Source organism: Peromyscus eremicus, chromosome 5 (genome assembly GCF_949786415.1).
Source record: "Peromyscus eremicus chromosome 5, PerEre_H2_v1, whole genome shotgun sequence".
In the NCBI taxonomy this organism is placed as follows: Eukaryota; Metazoa; Chordata; class Mammalia; order Rodentia; family Cricetidae; genus Peromyscus; species Peromyscus eremicus.
The window spans coordinates 106,137,148-106,146,417 of record NC_081420.1 but is presented as its reverse complement, the minus strand read 5'-3'; the positions used below and the strand labels follow the sequence as shown (position 1 = coordinate 106,146,417).

The window sequence follows — 9,270 nt, the reverse complement described above, 5'->3', positions numbered from 1 at the left end:
TGCTTCCTGTTTTCCCTTTTGTGCATCATGTCTTTCGCTCTTCAGTTTCTCCCACTTGGCTTTAATGTGGGTAATTTGTTTTTTGTATGCAACATTTTAATTCTTTTCTCATTTCTTTTTCTCTCAACAGTTTAGCATTTGTTTCCAGTGGTTACCCCAGAGATCATAACTGACATTGTAACATATAACAACTAACTCTGAATCAATGTTAATTGAATCAAATGCAAATTATTTTTTGATTTTTACAACTTTATTGCCCATCAAAATCAATTTACTACACTGTTTTATACCTTTATCTTTTCTCCTCATCAAGTAGCAAACTTTAATGTTAAATGTTCATTTTATAAAATGTAGCACAGGAAGCACAGGCTCTCACTAAGAGCTCAGTCAGGGGGCTGCGGCTCTGAACAGAGCAAGACCAGAGTCACCCATGTAAAGAATGGTTCTCAAGGCCATTGCAGGAACCTAGGTCAGGCTTCAGCACAAAGGGAGGGCTGTGAGAGGGCATGGTAAGTGGCTGAGTGGGGCTCTGTGAGACTAAAACCCAGCAGGGAAAGCCACTAAGAAGGAAGCACCACCAATGTCACAACACCATGTGGCTCTGTCTTCACCTTTGGCTTAATGTCAGACTCTAACCACCAAGCAGCGGTTGGGTTAAGTCTGGGCTGAGGCGTCTCAAGCAACAAAGAAGGGAATTAAAAAAAGGCTGTGACAAGTGGATAAGGCTGTCCAGGGCACAGTGTCCATTAGGCACAGCAGTCCCAGCCCCCACCCTGCTCTCTGAGAGTCGCACTGGAGTAGGAGCTGGCAGGCCTCATCTCAACTGACAGAATTGTTCTGTGGGACTTGGTGAGGGACAAAGAGCTTCCTGACAGCGAGGCATCTCCCGGCTGTCCCAGCACTGGACAGTTTGCTCTTTGCTGCTTGGCCCAGCAGACTAGACCTTGGACTGCTTAAAGGAACATAGAGGGCACATAGAGTGGTAGTTGTCTCCTCCACCAATCACCTCCACCTCTTTCTCCAGGTCCAGCCTGTGGTGGTATTGTGTTCCCCAAAATATTGTGTACCCTAATAAACTTAAATGGGGTCAGAGAACAGAAAAGCCACTAGATACTTAGGATAGACAGTGGTAGCACACGCCTTTAATCCTAGCATTCCAGAGGCAGAAATCCATGTGTTCAAGGATACAGCCAGGCATGGTGACTCATGCCTTTAATCCCAGAAAATGAGCCTTTAATCCCAGGGAGTGATGGTAGAAAGCAGAAAGGTATGTAAGGCATGAGGACCAGAAACTAGAAGCATTTGGCTGGTTAAGCATTTGGCTGGTTAAGCTTTTAGGCTTTGAGCAGCACAGTTCAACTGAGATCCATTCGGATATGAGGACACAGAGGCTTCCATTCTGAGGAAACAAGATCAGCTGAGAAGTTGGCCAGGTAAGGTTAGCTGTGGCTTGTTCTGTTTCTCTGATCTTCCAGTATTCATTCCAATAACTGGCCTCAGATTTGATTTTATTAATAAGACTCTTTAAGATTCATGCTACACCAGCCTCTTGGTATAGGTGGCTCCTCCAAAGCACTCCATACGTGGGGCAGTCAGCTTCACTACACTCTCAGTCGGGAGCACTGGGTTCAAAATGCTGCTGAAAGCCTTCCTCTACAAGGTTCCATCTAGTGCTGCCACAATCACTGTCTGCTGGGAGATGTCGTTCTGTATGCTGTGAATATATGTTGTTCCCATTGGTTAATAAATAAGCTGCTTTTGCCTATGGCAAGGCAGCTTAGAGGTAGGCAGGAAATCCAAGGAGTGAGACAGGAAAGAGAAAGGTGGAGTCTGCCCAAGGAACAACATGCCAGCAGACCGGTAAGTCACTGAATACGTGGCAAAACATAGATTAATAGAAATGGTTTAATTTAAGATATAAGAGCTAGCTAGCAAGAGACCTGCTATAGACCATACACTTTGTAAATAATATAAGCCTCTGTGTGTTTACTTGGGTCTGAGAGGCTCCAGGACCACAGGCGAGAGAGATTTATCTGGACCATGAGGGGGCTGGGAGGGACTGGAGAAACTTGAGACTACAACTGTCTTGTCTGCATTGGCCATCACTTTTAGAATTCCATGATGTCAGAGAAAAATTTCCCTTCATCCACGCCAATGACACTCACATCCAGGGATTTCTGGGCCACATCCTGGAGCAGAGAGGCCTGCAGTGCACCTATGGTGTTCTGTTTGTGTGTGGAGAAGCTGCTGCTATAGAGCGAATCTTCGGCATACTTGATGACCAAGCACTTCTTCTCAGCAATCTGGAAATGCCAGACTCTTATAATCACCTCAGTGCTTTTTTTTTTGAGAACATGGGCCTGAGGATCACCTGGATCTGCCCCCAGGTCTTGCTGGGGGATCTGGGCAACATGGTGGGCAGACTCATAGAAGCTATTGCAAACTTTGGTGCTGGGGGTCTGTGGGTAGGAAAATACCTTTATTTTTTAAATCATAGAAGCAAACCAAGACTAGTTCACAATTAAAATATTATAATACTTCCTTTAATTTAGACTGTCTATTTTATTTTTTACTTAAAAATTATAATTAGTATAAACAATATTAGCTTTCAAGCCTGAATAACTCCCTTCGGCATTTCTGGTAAACACAGGTCCACTCCTGACAGTGGCCTCAATGCTTGTTTATTTGTAATGTTTTAATTTCTTCAAAGATAGTTAAACCAAGTATGGAAGTAGATAATTGTTTTTGTTTGTTTGGCTGGTTAGTTGGTTGGTTGGGTTATTTTTCAGCATATTAAAATTTCCCCTGGTTGGCAGGAAGACATCTACAGTCTACCTCATGCAATTCTACTCAGGTGGGTGCTAGATACTCACAGGTCAGCCTGGACCCTCAAGGCCTGGGCTGGTGGGAAGATACGTACTTCACAGGCCTGCCTGGCACAATATAATGAGCAAATATGTGGTGGAGAAACGGGAGAGAAAGAGAAGTGGAATGGTTCATGTTCTGTGGAAAGAGGTAGAACTGAAGAAGTTAAGGTGGTAGAAAATAGGCTGATATGGGTGCCATGCTTGCCACCCAAGGTCATGGTGACATCCAGGCTCAGGCTGCTGCCAAGGTCTATGTCTGGATCTTTGATCCTACCACAGTCAGTATCTGTGTGGACACCATCCATGCCCCATGTTGCCACCAAAGGTCACAACGATGCCTAGTGTCTGGGCTGCCACCTGTGGCCATGTTGGTATCTGAGAGCAGTGCTTCAGCCACAATCATAATGATCTGGGTGGCTGCTGCTGGCACCTGGGGCCATGGTGTCATCCAGACCCAGCTGCTGCCAAGGACCATGCCTGGGTTTCTGCTCCTACTGCAGCAGGGGTGCACTTTGAAGTTCAAGGCACATGTTGCCACCACAGGTCACATTGAAGCCTGGGGTTAGGGCTGCAACCTGCAGCTTTGTTGGTGTCTGCAGGCTATGCCATTACCAGAACCATCTTGATCAGAGTGCCCTGTGCTTCCACCCAGAACCAGGATGTCATCCAGGCCAGAGCTGCAGCTGAGGGCCATGTCTGGGTCCATGGTCCTGCTGCAGCTGGGGTCTGTATTGATGTCTGTGGCCCGTGTCACCTCAGAGGCCATAGGAACCATAAGTGATGAAATCAGAGGGCCTTGCTGACTCAGCCATGCCCTTTGCTGGCCCTGGGGAAGCTGGCCTGCCCCTCACTGAACACTGCAGAAAAAGAGCAGGACCGGACCCTCATGGAAGAGGTGGGTCCCCATCTCACTTGTCACTCAGGAGAGATGTTCCCACCCCTCACCATGAATGAGGGATAACTGACCCTGATGGCATGGGCATAGGAGAGCTGGCTCCGCCCCTCACCTGAGAGGGGCAGTCCCAGTGGCCCAGACTAATCAGCTCGGTTACCACCCAGGCCCACAGTCAGGCCTTGGGATGGCCCATCCTAACATTTGCCCCATCCATGTCTTGCTGGAGAACTGGTCCTGTGGAATGATACCCACAGGATTTCTATGACTCAGGGCAGATATTAGAGGAACTTCAGTGAGTATCCAGTGATGATGGCATACCAGAATCCAGAGGCCTTGAACCAGACCAATATGACTCCTTGCAATAAACATTTGCAAGTAAAGGTGATTGGACAGAAAAGGTAGACTGTGTGACACATCACAGTTCCCAATGCCACCAGGACAAATGAAGAGGTGTTGGAGAGGCAGGAAAGATGGAAGAGTGAAGAGGTTTTTTGTTTGTTTGTTTGTTTGTTTACTTGCTTGATTGTTTTGTTTTGATTTTTTAATTTTTTTTTCTTGTGGAGATACTGCCAGGGTGAGAGGAGAGTGTAGGGGGACTTGGAGGTGAGCAGAATTAGGGTGCATGATGTGAAATTCCCAAAGAATCGATAAAGAAATTATATTAAATTTAAAAAATTCCCCCTGTCCTATCTAGCTGGAAATAGACCTATGGTATTCTAAGCATGATGGGCCTCATCTCTCTACTTTCAAAGATATCTCTTGGCTCGGTGCAGCAGCTTTATAATAAGATGGAGTCATTATCCTTTTGAGGAAGCTTTCCTTCCTTCCTTCCTTTCTTTCTTCCTTCCTTCCTTCCTTCCTTCCTTCCTTCCTTCCTTCCTTCCTTCCTTCCTTCCTTCTTCCCTGTCTTATTCCCTTTCTTCTTTTTATTCTCTCTTTTCTGTCAGAAGTACACTGAGCCTCTTGGATATGCAGGATAATGTCTTTTATCAAAAATAGAAAATTTGGAGGTGGTGAGATGGCTCAGTGGGTAAAAGTACTAACAAAAGCATCAGCCTTCAAAGACCTAATGACCTGAATGTAAGGTGGAATCAGAGAACTAACTCCTAAAAGCTGTCCTCTGTCTTCGCCACTGTGGGATGAGCACACCTATATTTAAACATTCTTTCCTTCTATTTCTCTATCTCTAAGAAGTCATTATATGCATATGAGTCATTTGATTATGCTCTACAGGTTTTATTTAGTAATTGTTCTTTTTAGTTCTTTTTCTCTCTGTATCCTTCAGACTAGTTCAACTAACTTGGCCTTTCTTCTGCCTAATTAAATGTGCTGTTGAACTTCTCCACTGTTTTTCTTTTATTTACTTAAATTGTTTTAATTCTAGAATTTTTCCTTGATTTCTTTTTAGTGGTGTGTAGCTAGAGTTTTCCTGCCTGGCCCACAGTCAGGACAAATCTCTCTCACCTGCCAGTCCCACAGCTGCTCAGACCCGACCAAGTAAACACAGAGACTTATATTGGTTACAAACTCTATGGCCATGGTAGGCTTCTTGCTAACTGTTCTTACAGCTTAAATTAATCCATTTCTATAAATCTATACCTTGCCACATGGCTCGTGGCTTACCGGCATCCTCACATGCTGTTTCTCATCGTGGCGGCTGGCAGTGTCTCTCTGACTCAGCCTTCCACTTCTTAGCTTTATTCTCCTCCTTGTCCCGCCTATACTTCCTGCCTAGCCAATGGCCAATCAGTGTTTTATTTATTGACCAATCAGAGCAACACATTTGCCATACAGAACATCCCACAGCAGTGGTGTCCAATATTTTATTGATATTCTCTGTTTTCTGAGAATATAATCTACTGATTTATTTCAGGTGTTTTGTTCATAGCTTTCTATACATTTTGGTGTTGTGGAGACAGTTGGTTAGACACTTGGTCTCTTTGCTGGAGATGTAGCTGAAACTTGAACTGAGGTGCTGAGGTCTTGACTTCTATCACCAGCAGAACAAAAATGAAACAAAGTCCTCATTTATTAAATGAATTTTCATGTTGTTTAGAGAGAAATCTTGGCCATTTCTTATTTTTTTTATTTAAAAAAATTTGTTCATTTTACATACCAACTACAGATCTCCCTCTCATCCCTCCTCTCGTCCCCCCTGCTTTCCCCCCATCCCCTCCTCCAACATGGTAAGTTTTCCCATGGGGGGACAGCAAAGCCTGGTACATTCAGTTGAGGCAGGACCAAGCCCCTCCCTCTACATCAAGGGTGAGCAAGGTGTCTGACCATAGGTAATTGGGTCCAGAAAGCCAGCTCATGCACCAAGGATAGATTCTGATCATCGTGCCAGGGACCCCTTAAACAGACTCAGCTATGCAACTGTCTCCTGTATGCAGAGGGTCTAGTCTGGTTCCGTGCAGGTCCCACCACTGTCAGTCTAAAGTTTTTGACTTACTATGAGCTTGTTTCAATTGTCTCTGTAGATTTCCCATCATGACCTTGACACCCCCACCCCTTGCATGCTTACTCATATAATCCCTCTTTTTTTCTCTTCAACTAGACTCCTGGAGCTCAGCCTGGTGCTTGGTTGTGGATCTCTACATCTGCTTCCATCAGTTACTGCATGAGGGCTTTATGATGACAGTTAGGGTATTCACCAACCTGATTACCAGTGTAGGCCACATCAGGCACCCTCTCTACTATTGCTAGTAGTCTATTCTGAGGTCATCCCTGTGGATTCATGGGAATTTTCCTAGCACCTCTTACTCCATAGTATCTCCCTCTATTAAGATTTCTCTTTCATTGCTCTTCCCCTCGATTCCTCCCCCAGCTTGACCATGCCATTTCCTCATATTCGCATCCCCCATCCCCTACCCTCTATTGCCCCCCATCCTCAGTTTACTCATGGAGATCTCTTCTTTTTCCCCTTCCCAAGGTGATCCATGCATCTTTCTTAGGGACCTCCTTGCTTCCTAGGTTATCCAGGGCTGTGGGTTGTGGTCTGGTTATCCTTTGCTTTACATCTAGTATCCACTTATGAGTAAGTACTTACCATGTTTGTCTTTCCCAGTCTGGGTTACATCACTCAGGATGATATTTTCTAGTTCCATCCATGCTAGTTTCTTATTCTTAACAGGAAAGTAGGCAAGATTTTTTTTCTTTGCTTGCATTATAATTCCTTTGCTGAACCTTGGTATTTTGAGAACCATAATATAGTGATATTAAAAATGAGATCCTCATGTTTCATCATTGCTGCTTATGATAGGTTTTTGTTTATTGTTTGTATTTTTCTACTATTTCTGTGAAGTCTACCACATTCATTAATTCTTCTAATTTATTGGTGGAATTCTCTGAAACATCAGAATCTCCATTCTACACCAGAGGGAGGAGGAAGAGGAGGAGGAGGAGGAGGAGGAGGAGGAGGAGGAGGAGGAGGAGGAGGAGGAAAAAACAACAAGAAAAAAATTGATGACATTTCTATTCTTTGCAGATTGTCGGTTTGAGGGTACTGATGCTTAACCAGTCTATCTGTAGTTCAGTGTTAGTCTCTTTCTGGTGTGGAGTCTGAAAGTCAGACTTAAAGGTTTAATGCACTCTTGAGTTACCCATGAGCATCTGTCCAGCCCTGGAAGTATGCTTGGATTTCTTAATTGTCTATTAAAGAGAGAGATTTTAGGCATCCACTTCTCCAGCAGCCAAATCCTCCACATTCCTCTCTAGAGTCTAACTTCATGAGTCTCCCTGACCCTCTCTATCCATATAACCTCTCCAACATGCCAAATCTAGTCTATGTCCCATATCCAGTGCTCTGGTTCACTCTGGATACCACTCTTTGCACTAAAACCAATTTCTAGGTTTCTGTCAGGCCAAACTTTTCTACTGAGCCAAATCTACCCTCACAATCCAGGCTTAGATGGGAGGCACAATATTTATCCAGCCCAGTCCTTTTTGTCCACCTGAGTTAATTTCATCCATGCCATTTCCAAGCCCACCCATCATGCCTGCATATAATCTATTCATCCTGAACTTCCTGTGTCCATGTCAAACTTAGAAAAAAATAAAAGAGCTCTACAGGACTAGGCCCCAAAATACAAACAATGTGAAAGATCAAGCCAGAATCCTCTCTGCAAAACTTATCAGTCCTGTAAAAATGTTCGCCAATATGAATTACCTAGATGAACCATATGATATAGAATTGAAAAGAACAATCATAAATGTCATCAAAGAATTGAGTCTAAAGAAGACACAAAGAATCAGCTCAATGAACTTAAGAAGAAAGAGCTTAGGACTCATGGAAATGTCAAAGACAATCCAAGGACTGAGAATGGAGTTCAAGAAGGAGTTAGAAACACTGAAGAGGACTCAAGATAAAATGAAGTTAGAATTGAAAAACCAAATACTTCAAGTATAAAACACAAAGGAAAGCCTTACAAATAAAGTGAATTAGGCAGAAAAAGGAATATCAGGATTCAAATATGAAGCAGAGTGTAGTTGGAGTTTCCCTGTGTCCACCTGGCTCCTGCAGCCACTCAGACCCAAGTAAACACTCAAGGACTTACATTGCTTATAAACTATATGGTCGAGGCAGACTTCTTGCTATCTAGTTCTTTTATCTTAAATTAACCCATTTCTATTAATCTATAAGTTGCCCCGTGCCTTGTGGCTTACTGGTACTTTTACATCTTGCTTCCTCTGTGTCTGGCTGGCGACTTCTCACCCTGCCTTCCCATTCCCAGAATTCTTCTCCCTGCTCATCCTGCCCATACTATACTTCCTGCCTGGCTGCTGGCCAATCAGCATTCCAATCATCAACCAAATCAGAGCAACACATTCACAGCACACAGAGTGATATCCACAGCAGCAGAGGAATTAAAGCAAATAATGAAGGAATATGGAAACATAATTAAACAAAGGAAAAGAACAGATAGGAAATATGGGATACAATGGAAAATTTAAACCTTCAAATTATATGAATAGGTAATGTAGAAGAATCCCAAGTTGATTTTCAATAAGATCATGGAAGAAAACTTGCCCATACTAAAGAGACATATATCCATGCAGATACAAGAAGCACACAGAACACCAAATAGACAAAACTAGAAAAGAAAATCCCCACTGAATATAGGTAAAATGATAAGTATATGTAACAAATAAAGTGTGTTGAAAACTGCAAGAGAAAAACTAGAAGTCACATACAAAGGAAAATGTACCAGAATAGCAGTTGATTTATCAATGGTCAGCCTACACTAATATACCCAACACAATTATGCGCCATAATTAAAGGAGAAAGAAAAACTTTCTATTATATAAACAACCTCAAAAAATTATAGGTTACAAACTAAAATTAAAACAATACAGGTAGCAATATTTCAGGCTGAAGAGATAAATGAGCATAGCAGAGTACTGTGGAAAGAAATATGAAAGCAAGATTATTAAAACACAAAGTACCACTGAGAACACAAACAGCAACACTAAAACTCAATAATACCATAAACATAATTAATATACACA

General features: G+C 43.0%; 1 pseudogene; it reads right to left on the bottom strand.

Annotated features, from left to right (window-relative positions):
• Window positions 1-819: 819 nt before the first annotated feature.
• LOC131911122 (thymidine kinase, cytosolic-like) lies at window positions 820-6,611 on the bottom strand (annotated as a pseudogene).
• Window positions 6,612-9,270: the final 2,659 nt, after the last annotated feature.